Source organism: Lepidochelys kempii, chromosome 9, assembly GCF_965140285.1.
Source record: "Lepidochelys kempii isolate rLepKem1 chromosome 9, rLepKem1.hap1, whole genome shotgun sequence".
Lineage (NCBI taxonomy): Eukaryota > Metazoa > Chordata > Testudines > Cheloniidae > Lepidochelys > Lepidochelys kempii.
Window position 1 is genome coordinate 84255514 of NC_136388.1, and position 27444 is coordinate 84282957.

Sequence of the window (27444 nt, forward strand, 5' to 3'; positions counted from 1 at the left end):
AGCCCCCATTGGCCCAGAGCTGCGATCAGCCGAACCTGTGGATGTGGCAGGTAAACAAACCGGCCCGACCCACCAGGGGGCTTACCCTGGGAGGCCGTGTGCCAAAGGTTGCTGATCCCTGGCATAGGTGCTGGAACTAGGGGTGCTGGAGATGCTGCTGCACCCCCTGGCTTGAAGTGGTTTCCATTATATCCAGAGTTTATAGTTTGGTTCAAGGGCTCTCAGCACCCCCACTATATAAATTGTTCCAGCACCCCTGAGACACAGTACTCCAGCTGAGACCTAGCCAGCACCAAGTAGAGCGGTAATATAATGTCCTGTGACTTGCATGCTATGCCTTCGTTAATGCAACCTAGAACTGCATTTGCTTTTTTTTGCAACTGCAGCGTATTGCTGACTCAAGCTGAGGTTGTGATCCACCACAACTTCCTGATCCTTCTCAATAGTGCTGTTGCCAACCCAGTTATTCCCCATTCTATATTTGTGCATTTGGTTTTTCTTCCCTAAGTGTAGCACCTTTCTTTTGTCTTTGTTGAATTTCATTTTGTTGTCTATAGCCCACTTCTCCTTATATCAGTTACAAGTAAACACACTTCGCAGGTACAAAAGACACTTCAAGTTACAGACCAGACCAGGACTTAACAAAGCACAGCTTGTTGAAATAATTGGTTGCCATTTTAGGACTATTCCAGTGAATGAAAAGGATTCCTTAACATATTTTATCTACTCCGTGAAGAATGACATGAACAAACCAGATCTAAAGATGGACAGTGGTGTTCACTAGGATGGACAAAATGGGACTAATACTCAAGTTGCAGATCTAAAGACTGTTTTTGACATGCAGAAGGTTTCTTTGTAACTTTTTTCAAAGAACTTGTCTCTGATTTTATTTGTCATGGTCTTGCTGACTCTCTGAAAAACAACCTCCTCTAAAATGAGATTTCCCCAGCAAAAGTATTTTAACTAAATATTATTGATACTGTTAAAAAAAAAAATCCCTCTGAATTTTAGCTCTATCCTCCAAATCATTGGCAACCCTCCTAGCTTTGTGTCATCCACAGACTTGATTAGTATGCTCTCTATTCCTATATCCAGGTAGTTAATGACAACACTGGACCCAGAACAGATCCCTGTGGAACCCCACTTGAAACCTCCCTCCAATCTGACATCATTCCATTATAAATCCATGCTGGTTGCTAGTGATTACCCTTCATCTTCCAGGATTTTGAAAATTGAATGTTTTATACATTGCTCTAGTAACTTCCCAGGTATTGAAGTCAGGTTGACTGGTCTGTGGTTCCCCAGCTCTTCCTTTATTCCCCTTTTCAAAGATGGGCACTACGTTAGTCCTTCTCCAGTCTTCTGGGACCTCTCCTGTCACCCAGGACTTTGCAGCTATTATTGAGAGTAGCTCTGAGATTTCTTCAGCTAATTCCTTCAATAACCTGGGGTGAATAGCATCAGGCCCCACTGATTTCAATTTATTCAAATTGGTCAGATGATCTCTGATGTGTTCTTTACTTATCCTGATCTGCCTTCCTTCTCCTTTATTGTCTATGGTAACTTTGGTAGTCATCTGGTCACGTTATTTTTTGTGAGAAATGTACAAGACCTGAAGAAGAGCTGTGTACACTGAAACTTGTCTCTCTCACCAACAGAAGTTGGTCCAGTAAAAGATATTACCTTACCCATTTTGTCTCTCTAATACCCTGGGACCTACATGGCTACAACACCGCATACATTTACATATATTAAAAACGCATTGTTTGCTTGCACCAAATTTACCAGATTGCTCTTTATCAGTGACCTGTTCTCTTCATTATTTATCACTCCCCCAGTGTTTGCGTCATCTGCAAATTTTATCAGTGATGATTTTTATGTTTTCTTCCAGGTCACTGATAAAAATGCTAAATAAATTTAAGGCCCAGTGGGTCCCAAATTGAGGCCTACAGAGTTGCCAGGCAACAAACACCTCCACACTGCCACAGGAAGTTCTGCCTCAAGTAGTTCAACAGCCTCATGGCGCCTGATTGCCTCCCTGTCCTATATAAACCCAAGGGCATTCCAGGAAGTGTCCAGGCAACAGTGTGGATCACTAACTAGCTGCCACAACCACCCTACATTCTCTGTTCCTGAACTCCCAGTGTTGACCTCAATTCTGACTTGGACTTTGACTCCTGCTCGAACCTCAGAATACACACACAGACCCCAGTACCCAGCATTGACCCTCGGCCTGATCCCTGACCTGTCTCTGCCCTTCAGCCTGACCCTTGCCCTGACCATCAACCCTAATTCGCAAAGCTTAATATAAACTGGTAGATCAAAATGCTTTAAACTTCGCACTTGAGTGAGATGGGGAGGGGAGGGGGAAAGAAGAGCCCTGCACGGAAGTGCACCAGTAGGAGCACAGAGATAATTAAGGGCCCTATCCCACAAGCCTGTCTCACAGGAGTAGCCCCACGGCTATGTGCCTGCCAGCACAAACAGGGATAATCATATTCACCAGTATTGCAAGAGTAGCCCCTGCATGTTTCAAGCTAGAGTCACACCCAAGTGAATGGAGTTAAAGGACAGAATTCTTCCTTGCTGTATCTTTAGACCCCAAAACACAGTTCTTCTGCAAGACACAAGTATGAGGGGCAACCTGGACAGATGCAGTTGGCAGCACAAGTGCAGATAATGTATTAATAAGGCAGAGAGAGAGAGAGAGAGGTAGAGCCAGGCAGAAGGAAAAATGAACGCAGAGCAAAAGCTGCAGCAATCTGTCCTGCTTAACATAATTTGAAAGGCAGATCTTTATACAGCATATTTTGAATAGATATGCATATTTACAACCTCCCTTTCTTTCCCCTCCAAAAATTCCCAAACTGCTACAGTCAATGGCCCTCTGTAAAACAAACTAAATATACATGGCTTTTCAAAGCAGGCATCAATGCACCAAAATATATAATCCTTTAAACCCTTGTGCATCTCAACATTTACTGGGCCTTAGGCAGGGGAAAAAAAAAAAAAGAACACGACAAACTGTGCACTGCAGCTGCGAAATATGAAATAAGACAGGAATGACAACACATTCCTTTCTCCAGAGGAAGTGCATAGTGAGCTGCAAGCGTTTTGATCTACCAGTTTAAATTAGGCTTTGCAAATCAGTTGCCTTATATATATATATATATATATATACACACACACACGGCCAAGAAATACTGCTTACTGAGTGTAGCTCCCTGCTGCATGCAAGGGGGATTTGTTCTGGTAGCAGTGGTAACAAGCAAAAAGTCCATGAACCAAAATGGGGACAAAGACCCACAAAGTGCACTGTTGTTGTTTTATTCTCTCTATTCCAGTAGAAGCCTTTCTCTTTATTAGGAAGTGAGGCACAATTGTGCAAGAATGGAAGGATGTGAATCATGCCAGAAAACTAGACACATTTCTAAATCTGTTGGGTTAAAAGTGATCACCTAATAATATTATAAAGGAGAAACCTAACCATTAGAGAGGACTGACTGTATGGTTCATTTTCTGAATGAGAGCCATCCAAATATGGCCAGATATTTTCAGCCTATATTCTAGCAATCGAGCTGATCTCTTCTATTTCTGCCATGTAGCAGACTAGGTGCTACTTCTGCTATACGGATTACATTGTTTGTTGTCTCTAATCATATGCTACAATTCTAGTCTATGTAGGGCAGGGATTGTCTTTTTACTATATGTGTATACACATGTTTACAGTGCCCAGCACAGCGGGGCCCTGATCTCTAACTGGGCATATAATAAATAATCACCGCCACCAGAAGAGTTCTGTCTATGCAACTACTTATATGACTCTCATCATCATGGTATCTGAGCCCTTCACAATCAATGATGGATTTATTCCTGGTGAGCCGTTGAAGTACCATCTCCATTTTACAGAGGAGAAACTGAGGCCCAGGGTAGATTAAGCCAAAGTCACACAGGAAGTCTGTGGCTGAGAGAGGAATTGAATCCAAGTCTGTCTAAGTCCAGTGTCTTAACCATTAAACCATTTTCCCATTCTGGCCTTACTGGTACCTCTTCTTCCTGGATCAATGAGAACAGAACATGTATAGTGCCAGTTCAGAAAGGAACCAATAGTGTATGGTACACTGGGATGAATATGGGAATTTTCTGTAATATTTTATGAACTATCTGTGTGACTCTGCACCCAGTGGGCGCAGTAGGGTTGAAATCCTGCTCCTGGGGCAAAGCAGGAGACATGCAGTGTTTGTGGTTGCCTGAGGTGATATAAATGGGTCCTTAAGGACTGGCTGAAACCAAAACTTATCAATGGAGGATCCGGAAAGACAATGGGCGCCCCAGTAACCGAACAACTGACACTTAACACTGGGAGGCCCCCAGCAGGTGGAAGACATGAACTCAGCATGGTTTTACAGCAAGCGGACAGCGGGGTGATAGGAGGCCATGGTAAGAACTAGGTTCACAGAGACAGAGCAGAGCTCACCTGGGACCAAGACAAAGGGACAGAAAGAGCCAGGAAGAGCCAAGATGGATTCTACAGCAGCTTGGTAGGGCCTTGGTGTTGGCCAGTCTAAACTCCGTCTTAACCTTGGCTTCTCTATGCTAACCTAAGGACTGCCTGGTGCTCCACCCCATTTGACTAATAAACCCTACTCTGTTTTGACAAGGCTTCATGGAGTCACTGCAGGTACTTGCTGAAACGCATTGATCCCCAATGGGGTTAAAAGTCTATGACCAGGAGTCTGCTTCAGTCGGATTCACTGGGCAGAGCTCACAGTGAGGAACAGGAGGGCTGGAACCTGGAGGCTCAGTCTCAGAGGCTTTGAGGCCATGTGACCTACACACGTGGAACAGAGTGACCTGTTGGGGGTCTGGCACACTGAAAGAGGCTAATTACAGGCTAGGGCAGGGGTGGGCAAACTATGGCCTGCGGGCCGCATCCGGCCCTCGGGACCGTCCTGCCCGGCCCCTGAGCTCCCGGCCGGGGAGACTCACCCCGGCCCCTCCCCTGTTGTCCCCCCTCCCCCGCAGCAATGCCGCCACGCGGGCAGCACAGCTTGTGCCCGCCCACCTCCCAGGCTCTCAAATAAGCCTGTCCTGCCGCTCTGAGCAGCATGGTAAGGGTAAGGGGGGGAGGAGGGATTGCATAAGGGGCAGGAGGCCCTGGGGGGCAGTCAGGGGACAGTTGGATGAGGCAGAGGTTTGGGGGGTGATCAGGAGACAGGGAACGGGGGGTTGGATTGGGGGTGGGGGGTTGGGGGGAACAGGGAGCCCAGGGGGTCGGATGGGGGTGGGGTCCTGGGGGGGCAGTTAGGGATGGAGGTTCCAGGGGGGCAGTCAAGGGACAGGGAGGGTTGGATAGGCATGGGAGTCCCGGGGGGCCTGTCAGGGGATGGGGGGTTGGATGGGGTCAGGGAGGTCAGGGGCCGGGGGGGGGTTGGATAGGGTGTGGGTTCCCGGGAGGGGGCAGTCAGGGGATAAAGAGCAGGGGGTGTTGGATGGGTTGAGGGTTCTGAGGGGGGCAGTCAGAGGGCGGGAGGTGGGAGGGGGCAGATAAGGGGAGGGGCCAGGCTATTTGGGGAGGCACAGGCCTTCCCTACCCCATTTTGCACCCTGATGTGACCCTCAGGCCAAAAAGTTTGCCCACCCTTGGGCTAGGGCATAGCACAGATCCTGGAAATCCATGACATGTGGTAATAAATGAGGCTAGGTCAGATGATAATAAATAGGATGATGAATACTCCAATATGCAGACAATTACATTAGCATTTCCAAACTAAAGCTCTTACTCCAGAGAGACTTGCACACAGGAAACCAAATTTAACAGTCACAGTCATCCCACTTCTTAATGTATTTTTCCTCTTATGTTCTCTAGACACAGATGAACTCTCTCTGATCCGTATTTTATGGTGACTTTCTTGAAAATGGAGACTGCTAGCATTGTGATAAATGGCTTGAAAGACTAGCAGCACTGCAGTTTCTGCAAGTGTATCCCTGTCCTCTGCAAAAATGTTTCTTGGAAACTTCTCAAAGCAACAGCTCTCAATGGATCATAGCAGGTATCCCTATACCTCCTTCACGAAATGTCACAACAAAGGGATTATTTTTCCAGTTTCTGGAATGATGGAAGCACATTAGGATCAAAAATATTGATATAGCTAAGTACTAACTCTTCTTTCTAACACAAGTTAGTTCTGGCCCAATTACTGGCTTCCCTCGTTCATCAGAAACCAATTATCACTAGTTTCAGAGTAACAGCCGCGTTAGTCTGTATTCGCAAAAAGAAAAGGAGTACTTGTGGCACCTTAGAGACTAACCAATTTATCTGAGCATAAGCTTTCGTGTGCTACAGCTCACGTCTTCGGATGCATACTGTGGAAAGTATAGAAGATCTTTTTATACACACAAAGCATGAAAAAATGGGTGTTTACCACTACAAAAGGTTTTCTCTCCCCCCACCCCACTCTCCTGCTGGTAATAGCTTATCTAAAGTGATCACTCTCCTTACAATGTGTATGATAATCAAGTTGGGCCATTTCCAGCACAAATCCAGGTTTTCTCACACACACACACCAGTGGGGGTGTGTGTGTGTGTGTGTGTGTGTGTGTGTGTGTGTGTGTGTGTGTGTGTGTGTGTGTGTGTGTGTGTGTGTGTGTGTGTGTGTGTGTGTGTGAGAAAACCTGGATTTGTGCTGGAAATGGCCCAACTTGATTATCATACACATTGTAAGGAGAGTGATCACTTTAGATAAGCTATTACCAGCAGGAGAGTGGGGTGGGGGGAGAGAAAACCTTTTGTAGTGGTAAACACCCATTTTTTCATGCTTTGTGTGTATAAAAAGATCTTCTATACTTTCCACAGTATGCATCCGAAGAAGTGAGCTGTAGCTCACGAAAGCTTATGCTCAGATAAATTGGTTAGTCTCTAAGGTGCCACAAGTACTCCTTTTCTTTTTGCAATTATCACTATCAGCAGGTTTTCCACTGAACAGCCATTTTTATGTCAAAGAAAAACTAAAAACATTTCTAAAACATTAAATCAATCCTGTCCATTTAAAATCTAGCTACAAAAGAACAAATTAAAAATATCAGAACTAATTTGGACATTGTGATGTTTTACTACGATGTAATATTTTAAATTTGCCTGTGTGTATTGGTATAAACTACAGACATCAGCTATATGTACAGCAGACATAGGCAGAAGAGGGTTTACTGCACTGAAAAAGAACTACATTGTCCATGACAATAAGCATTTCTCTAAGATCTAACTACTTATGCATTCGATAAGCAGAATATTTTGAACTAGCTGATGAGTCCCTTTAATATTAACATATGCAAATCCCTGGTAGTACATATAAGTAAAGCTGACCAGAGGACAACAATTCATTTTATGGCAACTTTAAAGGTTTCTAAATTTGTTTTCATTCCACACTGGAATGAAAACAAAACTTTTATTGAAAACCGCACTGTTCTGAAAACAAAAATTTCAGATCAAAACCTGAGCTTTTTGATTTGGGAAGTTCTCACCCACCACAACTGGAGGGGAGAGAGATTCTGAGTCTAAGTTTGAGATGATCTTAATTCTTCACAAAGAATGAGAAAAAGACAATACCAAAATACTGTAGTTTTTGCTCTTAACTATTTATAATATTGGCTGCATAATGCAATGATCCTCTTCTAAAGTTTAACTAATTGCTCCAATAGACAGACTCATTTTTTTCACTCATTCGAAGTGTTCTTATTTGGTTCACATATGATTGAAGAAATGGAAAAGTGGAAAAATTAATTAAAGCTTCTGTGCACAATTTATTGGTCTGCAGACCACTACATGTGCATGTACATAGGTCTTTATATGTACAGATCGTTATGTCTTTTTCACAATAGGGTACTGTAAATATGTTCTGCATTCTGGAAAGGGCTGAAGTGTGTGTCCTAATGGTTGGAGCAAGGACTCTCAGCCCTGGTCTACACTACGGGGTTGGTCGAATTTAGCTGCGTTAGGTCGATTTAAAAATGACTGTGTCCACACAACCAACCCTGTTCCATCAACCTAAAGGGCTCTTAAAATCGACTTCTGTACTCCTCCCCGACGAGGGGAACAGCGCTAAAATTGGCCTTGCTGGGTCGAATTTGGGGTACTGCGGATGCAAATAGACGGTACTGACCTCCGGGAGCTATCGCAGAGTGCTCCATTGTGACCACTCTGGACAGCACTTTGAACTCCGATGCACTAGCCAGGTACACAGGAAAAGCCCCAGGAACTTTTGAATTTCATTTCCTGTTTGGTCAGGGTGGTGAATTCAGCAGCACTCAGCAGCACAGGCGACCATGCAGTCCCTCCAGAATCATAGAGCATAGAATGTTTCTATGCTCCCCCTATCATCCCCATCCCTAAGGTTATCGCAGATTAGAAGGTGGGAAAAAAAAAATGCACTCGCGATGACAGTTTCAGAGCTCATGCAGTCCTTCCGCACTGATAGGGCACAGCTTAATGCATGGAGGAATTCAGTGGCAGAGGCCAGGAAAGAATAAAGTGAGCGCGAAGAGCAGAGGCAGGACGCAATGCTGATGCTAATGGGGGAGCAAACAGACATGATGAAGCATCTGTTGGAGCTGCAGGAAAGCCAACAAGAGCACAGACCCCCGCTGCATCCACTGTATAACCGCCTACCCTCCTCCCCATATTCTATAGCCTCCTCACCCAGATGCCCAAGAACGCGGGGAGGGAGGCTCCGGGCACCCAGCACTCCATTCCAGAGGATGGCCCAAGCAACAGAAGGCTGTTATTCAAACAGTTTGCTTTTTAGTGTGGCTACAATAAGCAATGTGGCCTTGTCCTTCCCTCCTCCCGCACCCCACTCGGGCTACCTTGTCCGTTATCTCATTTTTTTTAATTAATAAAGAAAGAATGCATGTTTTCAAAACAATAGTTACTTCATTTCAAAGGGGGGAGGTGGTTGCTTTACAGGGAATTACAATCAACAAAGGGGGTGGGTTTGCATCAAGGAGAAACACACACAACTGTCACACCGAAGCCTGGCCAGTCATCAAACTGGTTTTCAAAGCCTCTCTGATGCACAGCAAGCATTGTTGTGTTCTTCTCATCACCCTGGTGTCTGGCTGCTCAAAATCGGATGCCAGGTGATTTGCCTCAACCTCCCACCCCGCCATAAACGTCTCCCCCTTACTCTCACAGATATTTCGGAGCACACTGCAAGCAGCAATAACAACGGGAATGTTGGTTGCGCTGAGGTCTGACCTAGTCAGCAAACAGCGCCAGCGAGCTTTTAAATGTCCAAAGGCACATTCTGCCACCATTCTGCATTTGCTCAGCCTATAGTTGAACTGCTCCTTACTACTGTCCAAGCTTCATGAGCCATGGGAGCAAGAGGTAGGCTGGGGTAGGTGCGACTGTGCAGTGCTACCGGCTGGAAGAGCAGCCTGAGACAGAAGCCTCCAGCTCGCATGATATTCCAGGCAAGACTGAATCTCCGTGAGATGAAACTTAAAGAAGAGAATGACCTGGAGTCTCTGGCTCCCATTCGGTGCTCTAAGAGGAGGATAGCCATGTCTGTCCAGGCGCTCCTGATCGACCTCACCCAGGTCTGCCAGGAGCACCCAGGAGACGTACGTCGGCTATCAGTCCTACTGCACCATCTGCTGCGAAGGCAAGGAGCTGCTGTTGTGTAACAATGCAGTACTGTATCTGCCAGCAGCACCCAGGAGATGTACGAGGACGGTGAGCTGAGCGGCCTCTACGCTTGCCGTGGTATGGTGTCTGCACGGGTAACCCAGGAAAAAAGGCGCGAAACGATTGTCTACCATTGCTTTCACAGAGGGATGGAGGGAGGGAGGGAGGCCTGACAGCATGTACCCAAAACCACCCGTGACAATGTTATTGCCCCATCAGGCATTGGGAGTTTAACCCAGAGTTCCAATGGGGAGCGGAGACTGCGGGAACTGTTGGATAGCTACCCACAGCACACCGCTCTGGAACTCGATCCTAGCCACGATAGTGAGGACACATTCTGCCGACTTAATGCGCTTAGTATGGACATATGCAATCGACTATATAAAATTGGTTCTAAAAATCGACTTCTATAAAATCGACCTAATTTTGTAGTGTAGACATACCCTCAGGGTATGTCCCACCTCCGCCCTGATTCACAATTTGAACTTGGGCAAGTCATTTCCTTTAAATCCCTTCTTGAAATTCTCCTTTGCCAGGATACCTACAATAAACAAAAAAATTTGACAACAGCTAGGCTGCTTCTCTGCTGAGACCACTGCTTATCATACTAACCAATAGTGTCTTATTTCCCTGTACTCCCCATGTTTATATGCACCTATTTCTTTTGTCTTACGTTTCGATTATAGGCTCTTCGAGGCATATGTATGTACAGTGTCTAGCACAATGGGGCTACTCCATGACTAGAGTGCCTAGGTGTTACTGAAATAAAAATAATACATAATAGCCATTCCTCAATTTAGCCATCTGTAAAATGGGATAGTACTTCTCACATCACAAAATGGGATTATACTTTTTATGACAGGGATGTTATGAGGCTTAATTATCACCCATCAAAGTACCAAGATCCTTGGATGGAAAGAACTACTTTTATAATTAAAGTGCACTGAACTAATAAGTGCAAGCATAATTATTGTTAGAAAAGGCTTTATTAAGTTACTCATAATTGAGAATTTAGCCATTTGATTTGCCAAGAAGATTGGATAAAGCTGATGATTGTGTCCTTTAAACCTCAACTGGTTTAACCAGCCTGCTCCCTTTGGCACTTCTAAAAATAATCATATCATATAATTTATTTATTAATTTTGATTCATATCAAAATATCCCTTCATTCCTCTGGGGGCTTTTACAAAAGTTAAAACACACAGTAATCAAATAAATTCATCCTAGATAGAATGAAATGTCCTTTGCAAGACAAATAGAGAAACATTTTCACAAAAAACAAGAAAGGCCCTTCACAAATTTTCTCAAACCAACTGCAGCTTGGAAGACGGCACCTTTGTCTAAAATGGGTAGCTATCACATTTTACTGCATTATTAAATGTGACAATTATATCCGGGTTTGTACAATTAGAACTTCTGATATTATGGAAAATAATGAATGCACCACTACTGTTCTGGATGGCCTAACACTAATAAAGCAAACCTATTCTTAATGCCCAAGGCCAGGACCTCAGGGACAGCAGATGGTGCCCGGGATACCCATTCTCACATTAGCATAAGAAAAGCATTGAGTGGGTCACAGACTGCCTGCAAGCAAGCTTTCTGTTGTCCACACAATCTCTCGCCTTCTATAAAATGGGACAACAGTATTGTTTTGGTTTTTTTAATTTAGATAATCAGTGCTTCATTACATAGAGAGAGAACTCATTTCACAATCGAGTCAAGCAATACAGAAGCCCACTTCTTTTGTCACTAGTTGGGCTCTAAAAGCTCATCATTCAAACTCTAGGACACACAACAAAAGGAAATGAGCAGTAGTTGATAATATGCATTTAAACACTTAGGGCCAAATGATCTTTGGATCTTAAATTAGATTTTTTTTAATGGACTCTAATTCTGTATGTAGTCAACTGCAGCTGTAATCAATTGCAAGCATAAATGGTACCGTTTAGATAGCCAGCTACCTGACTGCACTCTCAATTCAGACTTGTCTAGCTTCTATCATCTGGGGGCAGAATGCATGGCAGACACAAAATTAGAGTCCGGACTCAGGACTCTGAAAAGTTGGGGGTGAAATCCTGACCCCCAACAGTCAATGGACAAATTCCCACTGACTTCATAAGGGCTAGAATTTCATTGTTGGCTCTCAATATTTTTCATCTAACTCTCTGCACTTTTCATGACTTACCACTGGAGGCCCCGCAACACTGCACAAAGCAGCAAGCAAGTAAAAACGCCGCGGTGTCTTTCCCAGTAAGCCCAGAGTCCATAATATCACATGCAATCTATCATAAGGCATTTACATTTTTTGCTATAAAGCTGACTTCCACATTTATTACTGTGAATCACGAAACTCATGAGTAGAATCTGTTTCTGGAACAACCACCATTCATGACCAACGGAACCCTGTGTGTTTACAGGCATATCTTCACTGCAGAGTTCACTTGGGTGATCAGCACCAGGCTTAGCCCAGCCAATCTGTAATCAGCCACACCTACTTGATTTACAGGTGCTGACTGGTGCTGCATGCACCTGTGTGTCACATCCCATGTTTCTTTGAACTGCAGTAAGCTGAGCCACTCTTTCTATGGTTCTTTCCCAGTGAACTGTGGGAGAATTTGTCTGTTCTTCTGGGCACATAGGAACTGTGGGAAGGCACTGGAGGACTATCACCACTCAAGTAATTTAGTTTGTGTCCTCGCTGCAAAATGGGCAGGTGACCAGCTCACGTGAAAACAACACCCAAGTTTTAACTGATACACCAGGCCAGGCCAGCTAGCCAGGGTTGAAATCACTACTAAACTCAGCTCACAGGCTTGTGTGTGTTGATGGTTTATGGCAACACCCAAGTGAAAGCCCAGGTTAACCCTGCAGTGAAGACATACCCTCAAAGAGAAAGGAAAGGCATGGTTAGCACACTCTGGATTTCCCCGTTCAGCCTTGTTGCCTGTTCTGTAACTTCTATGGCTTACTGATTTGAGAGAATGTCAAAGAGGATTTTTAAGTGGAAAGCATGAAGCCCTGAAAGTTTTGCATGGTGTAAATAACAGGAAGCTCTATGTAGAGTGGATCAAAAGAGTTTACAAAACAAACCTACCTGATTTGATAATAAAAGTCCCAAGTTCAGTTTCCTATGATTCTGGGGGCTTGTCCATACTTGCAGCTCTGCAGCTGCATTGCTGTAGTGCTTAGTGAAGACACTACGTACTATGGGAGAGCTTCTGTACTCCACCTCCCAAAGAGATGGTAGCTATGTAGGAAGCCCTCCCACCAACATAGCACCATCTACACTGGGAGTTTTGTCAGTATCACTGCATTGCTCAGCTGAGCGATGCGGTTACATTGACATAAGTTTGAAGTGTAGACCAGGGCTGGGGGTCATACTATTAGTTATTCAGAAGTATTCCAAAAACCACCAGATATTTGTGAAAACTTTCATGGATCTAGAAAGTGTCAAGAATTTTAACTGGAATACCATTCGTCTGAAAGGGTGGACCAGAAAGTGCATTCTTTGTTAACTGCTCCCTGTTTAAAGGAATTTAAGTCATCTTCTTAGGAAAGCAGAAATAATTCCACATGAATTAGGCCACCACCTACCTACACTACAGAGAATGACTTGCAAACATTTAACGAATAACCCATCTTCCAAAGATCATTCATCCCAAACTATTCTACAAATCCTTACAAAGGCATCTGAAGAAAACCAGGACTGGTTTGTGAAGGATAAGCAAACATATTAGGGCTTGGCTACCCTTGCAAGTTAGAGCGCATTAAATCAGCCCCGGGCAGCATAACTCCTGAGGTGTCCACACTGGCAAGGCACTTAAAGCATCTGGACTCTGCAGCTGGAGTGCTCCTGGTAATTCACCTCCACAAGAAGCATAGAGCTTGCTGCGCCCCGGCTGAAACGCCCAGGTGTCAGTGTGGACGATGTGTTGCATTACTGCGCTGTGGTTGGCCTCCGGAAACGTCCCATAATCCCCTGAAGTCAAGTGGCCGCTCTCGTCCTTGTTTTGAACTCGGCTGCAGGCATGCGGATATCCCCTTTCAAAGCTCTGTTTCTGACAGCCAGCTGCTTATCTGCCCCAGGACAAAGCAAACCGTTACCGTGGAATGCTGCTGCTGTGAGTGTGAGAGAGAGAGAGGCGGGGGGAGGGGAGTCTGCTGCTGTCTGAACTTACAAGACAGCATGCTGATACACTCTGCCCCCCAAAACACACTGTCTCTCATAGATTCATAGATATTTAGGTCAGAAGGGACCATTATGATCATCTAGTCTGACCTCCTGCACAACGCAGGCCACAGAATTTCACCCACCCACTCCTGCGAAAAACCTCTCACCTATGTCTGTGCTATTGAAGTCCTCAAATTGTGGTTTAAAGACTTCAAGGAGCAGAGAATCCTCCAGCAAGTGACCCGTGCCCCATGCTCTCCCCCCACATACACACAACACACTCCCTGTCACACTCCACCGCCCCCCCTTTGAAAAGCACGTTGCAGCCCCTTGCACACTGGGATAGCTACCACAATGCACTGCTCTTTGTGGCATTGCAAGAGCTGCTAATGTGGCCACGCCAGTGCACTTGCAGCTGACTGTAAACACACGGCAGCGTTTTCCCTGCTGCAGTCTCCGAAGGCTTGTTTAACTCCCAGCCCTCTACATCGGCAAGTGTAGCCAAGCCCTTATTCATAACATACAGTACCAGCTGGCATCTTCATCAAAAAGTGTCCATGTCTCCTTCCAAGACAATAAGCACATGCAGCATCTTGCAAACCTTCTTTCCCAAAAGCACCTGCTTGAGAAGGAGTGTCGTGCAGCAATGGAAATCAAAAAGCAATTTCAGAAGAGACACTGCCAAAATAAAAATCTTATTTTTTTTTTTAAAAGTGCCTTCACCTCTATGGCTATGAAAATATTTTAGCATAGTAAGAAAGAAGGAGTTTTCAGGGTGACTTTTAAAAGGTACACAGAGCAGTGAGAAGCCCAGCTCCCAAAACCAACTTGAGCCGTGACATGCAGCCAGCTGGTTTCACTTCCAGATTGGGTTTTGAATGCTACCGTGCAAGGGGATGCTTCAGTCCCTCTAGAACCTATATTCAGAGATATTTTTAACTTAAAATAAAATAGCTCATGAAAACAAATTATATTAACATTTCGGGTCAGTCAAATGCCCTTTAAGAGGAAGCCAAAATGAGGGCCTGAGATCTCACTCCTTCACAGAGCTGTCCCCAGACTATAACACAGCAGGGAGGGGAAGGGCAGGGTTAATTCCCCACTCTCTCTCCATCCAATACACAGAATGAATACCTGTTTCCACCACCAAGCTCAAGGGGCAAGCAGAAGGTCCAGACAATCCACACAGAGGTCTTATACTCCCTCCACCCCAATCCAGCTCCTCAACAGAGCAGTACTGCTGGTAGAGGATTATTGACCCAAAAGGGTCACCCTAGGAATCCCCTATGACAGGAGCATCCACAGCATATGATGGGCAAGAGCACTAAAATTCTGCATTGTTTGAAAGGGATGGTGCCCCACGCTACCTCATTCCAGATCAATAATCCCCAGCCTTGTGGCGTTCCAAGGAAGGGGACGCCAGTGCCATGGATACAGCCTGGGATCTTACTGGGACAATAAGGCCCTACATTCTTGTTTGCCTAAATAATTGACACCTTACTTTTAAACAAAACCCTGACAGAGCTAGTGAAGGTGAGTCACTCAATACCATGTGCAATCCCAGCCATAGACTGATGGCGAGGCAGCTGAGAGTAACATATTTATGCACAACACAAACTGGCACAAGGGGCAGAGGAAAATCTTTTGTTGTTGCTGTTGCTCATGTAACACAGTTGTCGTTGTCTAAAGCCAATGTACTAATTGCCAACTAACAGAGTCCTCTCATCAGTTTAACTCTAGCAAATACAAACAATATTTTCGCATTACCAGAAAATGCAGGAGGCCCCATCTGAGCAGTGAGAACACTAACTTTCTCTGCCTCATGTTTAGTATTCGTTTCCCTGAGAATCAGAAAACTGTAGGACTGGAAGGGACCTCTAGAGGTTGTCTAGTCCAGTCCCCTGCACGCAAGGCAGGACTAAGTATTATCTAGACCATCCCTGACAGGAGTTCATCGTTGGAGATTGTTAAGAGCAGATTAGATAGAGATTCCACAACCTCTGTAGGCAATTTATTCCAGTGCATAACTACCCTGACAGTTAGGAAGTTTTTCCCAATGTCCAACCTAAACTGCTCTTGCTTCAATTTAAGCCCATTGCGTCTTGTCTTATCCTCAGAGGTTAACGAGAACAATTTTTCACCCTCCTCTTTGGAACAACTTTTTATGTATTTGAAAACTGTTATCATGTCCACACTCAGTCTTCTCTCACCAGACTAAACAAATGCAGTTTTTTTACGCTTTCCTTATAGGTCATGTTTTCTCGACCTTTAATCATTTTTGTTGCTCTTCTCTGGACTTTCTCCAATTTGTCCACATCCTTCCTGAAATGTGTCTCCCAGATGTGGACACAATACTCCACTTGAGATCTAATCAGCATGGAGTAGAATGGAAGAATTACTTCTCGTGTCTTGCTTACAAAATTCCTGCTAAAACATCCCAGAATGATGTTTCCTTTTTTTGCAACAGAATTACACAGTTGATTCATATTTAACTTGTGATACATTTTAACCGCCAGATCCCTTTCCATTGTACTCCTTCCTAGGCAGTGACTCTCATAACCTAGTGGTTGAAAAGTACTAATTCACCAAAACCAGCCTGGTACTGGTAGAAGTTTCTGAATGTACTTGAAAATGTTTCAGCCAGTAAGATTGGTGTAGCACCACTGAATTACAAGAGTCATTATCTTAGTGAGGGGTCTAGAGAGACAGAGGATTTTGTGGTTAAAAAACAGGACGGAGAAGAAACCAGGATTCTGGGTTCTAACCCTGATTTCCTATGTGACCTTGAGCAAGTCACTTAGGGCCCAATTTTCTGAGATACTCATCATCCAGCACTCCCATTAACTTTAACTGGTACTCAGCACCTCCTTCCAATCAATTGCCTCAAGGGCTGGGGCTTTAAGAAAAAACACACTAAATATCATTAGAGTTGGCAATAGTGCAAATGGAACATAGCCCATAAAAAAGACGTGTCAACTCTCAGCACTATTTGTCAGGCAGGAATTGTAACTATGGCAGCACACAGCGGCCATGCCTTGAGATACGACCTGTAGGAAAAATACCACTAACTCAGTGGTGGGTGTCTCCTTGAGGATGATTCCAAAAGACAAAGGTTCTGCTAGTGCACTTCTCTCCAGAGTTTCAGAGTAACAGCCGTGTTAGTCTGTATTCGCAAAAAGAAAAGGAGTACTTGTGGCACCTTAGAGATTAACCAATTTATTTGAGCATGAGCTTTCGTGAGCTACAGTGATGGTCACATTTTGCTGTAAGCGAAGTGCCATCCAATCACATCAATACTACGACTTTTCACATTCATTACAGGGCATAAATAGGAGGAAGACAGCTACTAAGATAATTTTAAAATGTCATCTTTATAAGATCTTCCCATCACATGCCTGCTGTAGAGCTCCAGGAATAGAAGTGTGACAATGTACATTTTTTAAAGAAAAATTTGGACCAGCTCTAATGTCAAGTCTATTCTTCCCTGATTGTGTTGGAAGACCAGTTGGGTGGTCTACTAAAGAATGTTTTTTATGCACTACACTATAGTTGAAAGAGTGGGGGGGTGTTAAAGCTTTAACAAAGGCAGCCTTTCTTGATTATTTTTGTTATTGGAGTTAAATAAGTATTAAAAACAAATATAAGGTTCACCGCTCCAGGACAATGGGGGCTGCGGGAAAGACGGCCAGCACGTCCCTCGGCTCTTGCCGCTTCCTGCAGCCCCCATTGGCTGAGAACGGCAAACTGCGGCCAGTAGGAGCTGCAATTGGCCAAACCTGCAGACCCGGCAGGTGAACAAACTGGCCCGGACCGCTAGGGGCTTTGCCTGAACAAGCAGCGCCCCTAGTTTGGGAACCACTGTTCTACACCCACCTCCTAAAGGGTTTTTATACCTTCCTGTGAACCACTTGGTGCTGACCATACTGGAGACAGGACACTGGACTATATGGACCTCAGTTCTGCTCTGATCCAGTATGGAAATTTTTATGTCCAACTTAAAAAACAACAACACTACAGCAACTGCCAGGCAGTGGGTCGGTTTACCCATCTAACCTCTTGTTTTATTACAGAAGATAAAGTGTTTGATTATTGCCCTCCCTGCACTTCTGCATAAATTAGTCACAGAGGACTAGTAATAAATTATTACTGAAAATTCAATCATCCTGCTCAGGTCAAGATTCATTGACCTGCCCAAGCCTTTTGGAAAAGGTTTCATTAACAAAACAGGAATCACCCTGTACAGCTTAATATCAAAACTGTATGGAAGGAGCAAAGACTTGCTTTCAGGGAGGAGAATTTAAGCCCCCAACTTCTCAGTCTCAGGGTTTAATTTATATATTTACAAAGGGACATTATCCAGTAGTTTAGGCTACATATTATGCATTATTTTCAAAGCTGTTTCTTCATTACCTTAATTTGTCTAATGGATTAGGCATTTTCTTGGATACACTTTGATTGTAAACTCTTTGGGGGCAGGGACTATCTTATTATTCTGTGTTTGTACTGCACTTAGCAGACTGAGGTCCCAGTCCATGACTAGGGCTCCTTGGCCCTACCACAGCACAAATAATAATGGACCACACTCACATCCACAAACTGAATCCTGCCGGGGCAGCTGCTCTAAAGGGTGGATTCGGTACTGGGAGATCAGCTTTAAATGGCCAGGGCTTCATGGAAACTCAGCACTTCTTCTGCCCAGGACTGTACTATGGTCAGCAGTCCACTCCATGAACATATATGCCAAGCCAGGGTTTAGGAAGCCCCTCTGTGATTGGACTAGACAGCTCACGCTGTGTTTAGGCCTTGTCTGCAGTGGTTTATAGCACCAGTGTAGCTGACCCAGTCTAAGCCCCTCATATCAGACTCTGGTAAACCTACATCAGTATAAGTCACCAATTATACTCATGCAGCATATCTGCACTAGGGATTTGCACTGGTGCAGTCACATTGCGGTAGCTACACCAATACTAAAAACTCAGTGTAGACAAGACTTTAGTCCAGAGCCAGGGAGCACTACGAGGTCCACCTGTTTCCCATAGCCTGAATAAAGGGTCATTTTATATTCATTATATCAGAATCAGGTCTGTTCTCTACCACTAGGGACACTACAGAGCTTATGCTCAAATAAATTTGTTAGCCTCTAAGCTGCCACTAGTACTCCTTTTCTTTTTGCGAATACAGACTAACACGGCTGCTACTCTGAAAAGTATAGAGTTCATTGACTTTCTGTGCTGCATGGATGGGATGGCAATAAGGGTACCTCTACCCAGCAAATGAAGGTGTGATTGTAGCATGGGTCAGTATACCTATGCTAGCTTTAAGTTAGCTAGCGCAGGTAACAGTAGTAGTGAAGATGTCGCGACACAGGATTCAGTGCAGGCTAGCCGACCCAGTATGAGCCCCTCTGGGACTCTGAGAACATATTCGAGTTGCTAGCCTGCACCAGGATCTTGCCTTTGCATCTTCACTGCTATTGTTACCTCCACAAACTAAATTAAATCTAGCGTGGTTTCACCTCTCCAGGCTACAGTCACATCTTATATTCATTGTAGATGTACCCTAAGCCTCTGAGAGAGCTGGGTTGCAACCAACTCATAGCACTGCTTTCCCACCCCTTCCCACGGGCTTTCTGCTACCAGGAACCCACAGCTACTGAGCCTGATTGGTCTTTAAAAAAAATCATTTCCACCCTGAATAATTGCACAAAAATACATTTGAAGCTTTGCATGAAGGTTCAAACATAAACCAAGTTTTGCAGACCCAGGATCCTGGATTAATGCATGATCCTCAGGTTTACTTGTATTGTAGAAAAGACATCAGGAGCTGCAAGAACTGCAGAGCCCAAGCGACCAATATTTAAATCAGAGGGATACAGAGAGACGTATATTTACCGACAGACTGACTTTAAAAAGATGTGCAAATTGCAGGACCTAAATTACCTGACCTGGCACCTCTGATTGCTACTTCAACATTGCATCACCCTCATTAGCACAATGGGCCCCAATCTTGGCTGGGCCCCTAGGTACTACTATAATACAAATCATAATTGTACTTAATCTGGACTTTCTTCAGCAAGGTGTGGATCAGCTATCAGCTCATCAAGCTGTTCAGATCCAGCTTGCTTCCACTTCCACAAAGTTAGACTCCCCATCTCCATTAACATTTACAAACATTAACCCCAAAACCACCAATAATTCCATCCTCATTCTTGCAACAAAACCAGTATGAGTTTAAATTACTGACAAGGTGATGAAATAAAGTGCATGAGCAAAGAGAAATACTCAGTAAGAAAACAGACAGAACTTCCCCAGCAAAACACCTGAGATGTTTAGCATCGCTACCGGAGAGCTCTACAGTGTCCCAAATGTTCCCCCCAACAGTGCATCAGCTAACTTTTCAGACAGCTCAGAATCTTAACCCACTCAGGGAACTACCATGTATATCCTGGTGTGCTCTCAACAGACTGTGGTCCTGCAGCCAGAGACAACGGTTAGATTAAGAACCCCCAGCAGTGACAAAAACTTCTGGATGTTGATGCAATGGAGCAAAATTTACAAGGAAAATGATCAGAACTAACTAAATAAATAAAAATGAAAGGCCCTTACAGAGAGCCTAGCCCCATTCGAAGGGTTAAGCCTTTGACTTGGTCAACAGCCCCTAGAGTGCTATTAATTCTACACAGAATTGGGAGATTCATGGTTTTATATCTGTCTTAGAATAGCTAAAAGTAGTTTATCTGCATAATTTAAGGTGATGTTTATTGATGCCATGGGGTATTTTAGGGCCAATATTGTCTCTGCAGAACATTACCACCCAGCTGTTCTGCCAGCTAGTGACAATCTGTTTAAAAATACCAGGGAGCATGAAGTCTGTAGTCTGTAAGCATGTGTGTGTGTAGTCCAAAACCTCTGTAAAAATAACCTTCAGGAATGGCAATTCTCCAGGAGCACAGTTTTTGCCAGCTAAGATATGAACAAACAATCAAGGCAGCTAGGTATTTAATATTTCAGATGTAATGTGTGCTGCTAGCATAGATAAATATTCAGATTGAATTTGGTTAGGGAGATCAAACCCCCTTTAAAAATGTGTTCACATTGTGCAAATAAAATTTGATTCTTTTATTTTAATTTTTGCTATCCTAGCTTCTGCACCATGAGCTGTGATATATTTGTAATGCTCTGGCTGACTGAAGCTATTTTATATATATTCATATCTCTCCAGTCAGAAAAGCAGATGCAAAAAAGTTTCACCCCCTGCTTTCTGTTAGGTTGTGGGCGCCATTGCTACACCATACAGAAGTGGAGGTTACAGACCGTCCCAACCTGTTGTATCATTTGAATGTACACTGTTTAACTATTGCTGCATTTCAGTGGTGGGTAAAGGTCTGCCAATTATTTTGGCCTTCTTTGTGATAAATGACAATGTAAATGAAAGATTTATCACCATTATTACTATCAACTCTGAAGACTACACTGTGTAAAGGAGAAAGTATCACTTATATAAATTCCAATCTCCCCGTTTATTGCAACTGACACTGAGTGATTACATCATTAGTAAGGCTCAGTTTACACAAAACCTATTGTTGACTCAAACAACCCAGTTACACATGGTTAAAAGGTAGAGGCAAGACCTAGCCCCATAACTAGGTTAAACGATTGGACACAAAGCTCTCCACTGAGGGAGAGATACCCCCAAAATAAGGATGCACTTGGTAAATAAAGTTAGGCTTAGTGTGGGATTGATTCCACTGGCACAAAGACTAGATAGATGTGACCGGCAGGGATGGTCTTGATAATACTATCCCTGCCTCAGTGCAGGGGACTGGACTAGAAGATCCATCATGATCCCTTCCAGTCCTACATTTCTATGATTCTCTATGATTCGATGACTGCCCAGGGTTTTACCATATTAGGTAGCTATGGTTAAGTCCTGTCCACACTACAAATTCTAATCGAGCCATAAGGAGATCCAAAACACACTGAAACTAGGCCTCCTCACTCAGTTACAGGGCCTTATGCACCTCTCCTCTCTAGATTCCTCTTGGAGCGGATCGCTTATAAAAAAACAGATAATACATTTTCTTCTGAAGTCATGGGCTGCGCATTAAAAGAGTCAAGTCAAGAGCTCCACTCCCAGCCCTCTTTCCCTGGCTACCCAGGCACCCCCTTCCCTGGCTGTTGTGCTCAGACCCCCTAACAGCAAAACACGGGCTCACTTTAAATGGCAGTTTGCTCTGATGTGAGCCACTATGTGACAACTTCTGTAAACTCAGTGTGGGCTTGAGATTGGCTGGCAAGAGCTGTAGGAAGGGCAGCTGATTATAGCAGCAGTAGTATTAAAGGGAGTGCTCAATCCACAGCAGGAATACTTGCAGGAGAGGGAGCAAACAGCATGTTTACAGAATCCTACTGAACAGGGAGAGATGGCAAACACCCCCAGGGACACAAAAATAATATTAAGAGGGACCTACAGAGATTAGCAATACAAGCAGAAAACAACAAAATGTATTTCAGCTCAGGAAAATGCAAGCTATCGCCACTAGAGAACACCACTTCAACACATTCTACCCATATTCTACCAAGTTCTAGGTTTCTCAACATAGATTCTTTACCAGAGTCGCATTAACGATCAACACTATAGTCAACTTCACACAGGCATCAGCTCAGGAAAAGTTATTCTAGAAAGACAGAAAGACAGAAAGAAAGACAGAAAGAAAGAAAGAAAGAAAGAAAGAAAGAAAGACAGAAAGACAGAAAGACAGAAAGACAGAAAGAAAGAAAGAAAGAAAGAAAGAAAGAAAGAAAGAAAGAAAGAAAGAAAGAAAGAAAGAAAGAATTAATTCACTAGTCTGGTAAGCTACAAATGTTGAACTTCTAACAATAGTCATTTTAGTCTGTTTTACAAATAAAGCAGAAGCCTGTGCATATGGTATAGAACTTGAACTCAAACTATCTTGAAGACAACTTCATATTTTACTGAGGGATACAAGTAAGATTGAGTAACTGATTGAAAACTTCCTACCTGCACCAACTCACTGCTCCCATAATTATTTCCTCTATCCCATTGTTAAAATAAAGTACACTGTTGTACGCCATTACCAATTCCCATGGTATGTCGCTGATCAGTGTGACTTTATGAGAGGCCTGCCTGTTGCTCAGTAATGTAACAGCACGCAGATGAAAGTTTTCTGGCTTAAAAACTGGATTGGGGTTCTAATACCCTGTTTTTTCTATGTTGAATAGCTAGTTATGTTGGGCCACAGAAATGCAACTACAGAATTCCTTTGATTTCCCTGTTCTGTATGTCTCAACAAATTAGAGACTGATGAGCTTTCTTCTTTTCTGGCTATGGTTTTTGACATCAGCTACAGTGACCATAGTTCCCAAAGGGAAAACAGGACACCACAGAGAGCTGATGTGAGCCCCCCACCCCAGCCGCTTTCCAGAGCCCCCCGCAGAGCTGGCCCCGGCTGCTTGGTGGAACCCTGTTGCCCTCCCCCCCATGTTGTCGCTGGTCGCGCAAACCCTGCCAGCCTCCCGCATGCTGGAACACTGCCTGCCTCCCTGCGCAGGGCTGGCATCCCACTTGGCCCCCCACCCCCACCATGTTCCTCTGACCACACTGCACCCCACTTTTTTGACAAAAAAAAAATCGGACGGCCAGGAGAGGGCTTAAAAAAAAAGGGACTGCCCTGGCCAAAATGGGACATATGGTCACCTTAAGCTAACATAACAAAGGAGGCCCACTGACCTTCATGTACCTCAAGCCACCACATCTGCACTTGGTAAGGAGCTGGTGAAGATCCACAATAAAGTTAACATAAGTAGAAGGAAGCATGAGCATATGGGATGGCATTGGACTGGCAATCAGGAAATCTGGGGTCAGTTCTCAGCTCGATAACAGACTTCCTGTATGACTTAGGGCAAGTCATTTCATCTATCTGTGCCTTGGCTACCCACCTAAATAATAATAAGGTGAGTAGATTTTCTATAAGATTTTATTCCAAGCAAAGTCCAATGCACATAAGATCCAGTTACCTGTGTGTTGGTCTACCACAAAGGACACAGGATTCTAAGTGTTCAAGTTTCTCAGCCACAATAAACAAAAAGAAGCAGCAATGGAAGAGAGATTCACTTGCAACCAGCATCTTTTTGATCCAAAATTAAGAAATGGTCATGAGCTTTCCTCCTCAAAAGGCTAAAGCAATAGCTGTGCTAACTCACCTGATCTGTCTCTTTATTTTTAAAAATATACACCAGTGATTACGTCAGCCAGTACATTGATCCCTTCGGTTAAGATAAGCTCATCCCAAGCTGGATCCTTGTATGAACCTGACAAACCTTGCTCAGATAAGAAATTGTCAGTCCTGCTGGCAAGGAGAGCAATTTCAGCCTCAGTAAGATTTCCACTAGGCACCACATGAGAGTGGGGGAGGGTACTTCATTAGATCAGTTGCTTCTGGAAAAAGGGAGACGAATTTGTCTGCCCCAGCCCCATTAAGTCAGTGCTGTGCATCAGCTCCTAAGTGTATGTGATTTTACTGCATGAAGTCTAAAGTGATCTCCCTGCTCACTATCATCACTGGACATCATTGTGGCCAGTGCAGGAAATACTTTTAAAAAGAGGAAACCCAAATACTGTAATTTGGGTAAATACAGTAACAAAGGTAAAATGCCTGCTCCCAATACAGTCAATGGCAAAGCTTCCCTTTACTTCAGTGGTGCAGCATGGGGCCCATAGTTTTAGTTTGCTACTTGTTTCAGCTAAACAAGTTCATCATGATCCCTGTACATGACATGTTTGTTACATTCTGTTCATCACTACAATAAAACAAAATCTTAATCAAACATTACTAAAGTAGTGGTTTAAGACACTGTATTTTTGCCTGACCTGAAAAATAAAACTTTTTATAGAAATTGCTGGTAATGCAGAGAGAGTTTTAGGTTGTGAGTGGGTTTAAAAGAACCCCATTAAAATTATTCTCTTCCTGAGAATCTGAAAGTGACTAATACAATAGAATCACAGTGAGCCTTGAGTGTGTAGTTGTAAAAAAAATAAGTGAAGATATCAAAAAATCAGGGAATTTCCATCTATCCAAAATAATTATTATTCTCACAATGGGGCTACATAGAACAGGTAAAGCCTAGACTGCAGCCATGTGCATCCACTGTACTCTGACACAGGATTAAAGACAACCTGGCCCACAGGTATATTCTAAGAAGCACTGATAGCGATTGCTCTCCATTCCCCCTTCAGCACTGGCTCCAGTTACACTGCTTATTTAAGTGCCTTCAATCTGTGTACATACACACCCCTCCAGTCCTCCTCACACAAATGCAGACACTGCCAGCAGAGAGGCGCAGGCAAGAACATTTGTCACACAGACACTGCTCCCTGGAGTCTCAGACTAACCAGGTCCGGCAAAATATGGGGAGAGAGAGAGAGAGAGACAGGCTTGTCCCTCTCCGCTGAAACTGACAAGGAGAGTTTTGCAATTGACAAGTGATGAAACTGTCCAGTTGCTACCCCGACTCCCTCCCCTCACTGCCGCATCAGATCTACTCCCTGGCTTTGTTTTAAACGAGCTGCCTTTCTTTTCCACCCCAGACGGAGTTCTGCAGAGCAAGCTGGCAAGGTAACAAAGCAAATGACAGACCTTCTCTCTCGCCTTTTCTGTGCTGGGGAGGGAGCGTTTCCTCTCCCTGGCTTTGCCCGTCGCCGCTTGGCAGGAGGAGGCGAGCAGCCCAGACGCTTCCTCAGGGATGCTCCAGCTTCTTTGCCGGCTCTCTCTTGAGGCGTTGCAGGATCTCGGAGGGCTCATCTGCTCCACATTGCTCGGGCCGGTGGGTTTCTTTATTTTCAAAAAAAATATATCTAGATTATTATTATAATATATTCTGGGGGCTTGTGGTTCCTGCAAGCAGGCGGAAGTGAAACCCTTCCCCCTCCCTCCTTCCTCTGAGCTCAGCCCAGCGGAGAGGAGAGAAGGGGTGATTCCCAGTCGCCGCGCCGAAGGGCAGGCGATTTCCCATCCGCGAGGCGAGCGGGAGCCTGCCAGGGTGGGGATTTGTGTGTTTAAATCTGCACACGCGGGGGGGGGGGTCCACATTAGATTGCAGGGTGTTTCCTGCTGCAGACTGGGCACTACGGAACCAAAAGCGCCCCGGGCGTGATTCCCAGGCGCCTGTCCCGAGGCAGGGGCTGCTCGCCCGGCAGCCGGGCACGTGTCCCGCTCGCTCCGCCAGGGGCCTGCAGGGTCCCAGCTCCCCTATCGCCTCCTCCGGGCGCCCTAACCGGAGGCGGCCTGGGGCGAGCTGCGCTGAAGCCCGCGAGCCGGGGCTAGCCGAGCCCCCTGCAGGGGCAGGGGCGGGGGCGGGGGGATGTTCCTCTCGCTTTCAGTCCGTCCACCGCCCCGCCGCAGGGGCGCTTCCCAGCCCAGCCCCTTCCCCAGTGCGGCAGGCGGGGGAGGAGGAGAGAAGCCAAGAAAGGGGAGGGGGGTCGATCTATTTCACCCCCCTGCCCTGGGTAAAGTCTCCCCAAGAAGGGAAGTGGGGGGGGACGACTTGGGGGGCTTTTCGCACCCCTCGCTGCCTGCAGGCTGAGCTCCCAGCGGGAGTGGGATGGGGAGGGCGGTTTGCCTTCTCCACCCCATCCAGGATTTAGGGCCCCCTTTCTTCTCCCGGGGAGGGGGGGCCGCCGCTGCAGCCGGCCGGGCGAAGAGCAGGCACCGTGCCCCACCGCCCTGCGGAGCAGGTGCAGAGCCCAGCTGCCACGCCGAGGGGGGCGCAGGTGGACGCCCCCCTGGGGGCCAGGGGGGCGCAGGTGGACGCAGCCCGCTCGGCTCAGGCCGCGGGGCCGGGCGAATCTCAGCCAGACAGCGGGAGTCCCCCAGCCGCAGCCGGCTCGGAATAAGAAAGGAGCGGCCCAGCCCTGCTCAGAGCCGCGAGGCACGGAGCGAAAAGCACAAACAGTAGATCGGGAGGCTGCCACCGCTTCCCGGCTGCTGAACTGCGCTCCGAGTGGTCCCGCTGCCCCCGCCCTGAGCCAAGTTAAGCACCTGAAGCCGCGGGACCCCCCTGTGACGAGGTATTTAAATAACACGTGGAGATTGTCGTGAGCTGTGTGACAAAGGGCAGTCCCCTTTTCTGACGTCCTGGGCCTATTCTCTCGTACAAGTCCCGTGGGTGACAGGCTGTTAGAGAGGAAAAACACACCCTTCTCTCTCTGTGTGCCAAACTCTGAGACAAGCATCGATAGGAAGGGACATCTTCAAACAATTCATGATTAAAATATAAATCCGTCTACCCCTTGCTAATTCTTTGTATGGTTTCTTGGGTGCTGTGTTAAATGTTTTCGATGCACAGGTAGTTTCCTCCAAAAAAAACATGGTCGTGTCTAGGGACAACCCAGAAGAGGGCTCCCATGTGCTAGGTACTGTACAAACACAGAGAGGGGCAGTTCCTTCCCCAAAGAGCTTCAGTCTAAATCAGGGGCGGGCAAACTTTTTAGCCTGAGGGCCGCACCGGGCTTCCGAAATTGTACGGAGGGCAGGTTAGGGGAGGCTGCGCCTCCGCAAACAGCCAGG

General features: G+C 45.3%; 1 protein-coding gene across 1 annotated transcript in view; it reads right to left on the bottom strand.

Annotated features, from left to right (window-relative positions):
* Positions 1-27123, bottom strand: part of PAK3 (p21 (RAC1) activated kinase 3) — a 197959-nt gene extending 170836 nt beyond the window's left edge. Inside the window, exon 1 of the mRNA XM_073361185.2 lies at positions 25516-27123. The gene's annotated coding sequence lies outside the window, so the exon portion shown is untranslated. The remainder of the gene's footprint in view (positions 1-25515) is intronic.
* Between the last annotated feature and the right edge of the window lie 321 nt (positions 27124-27444).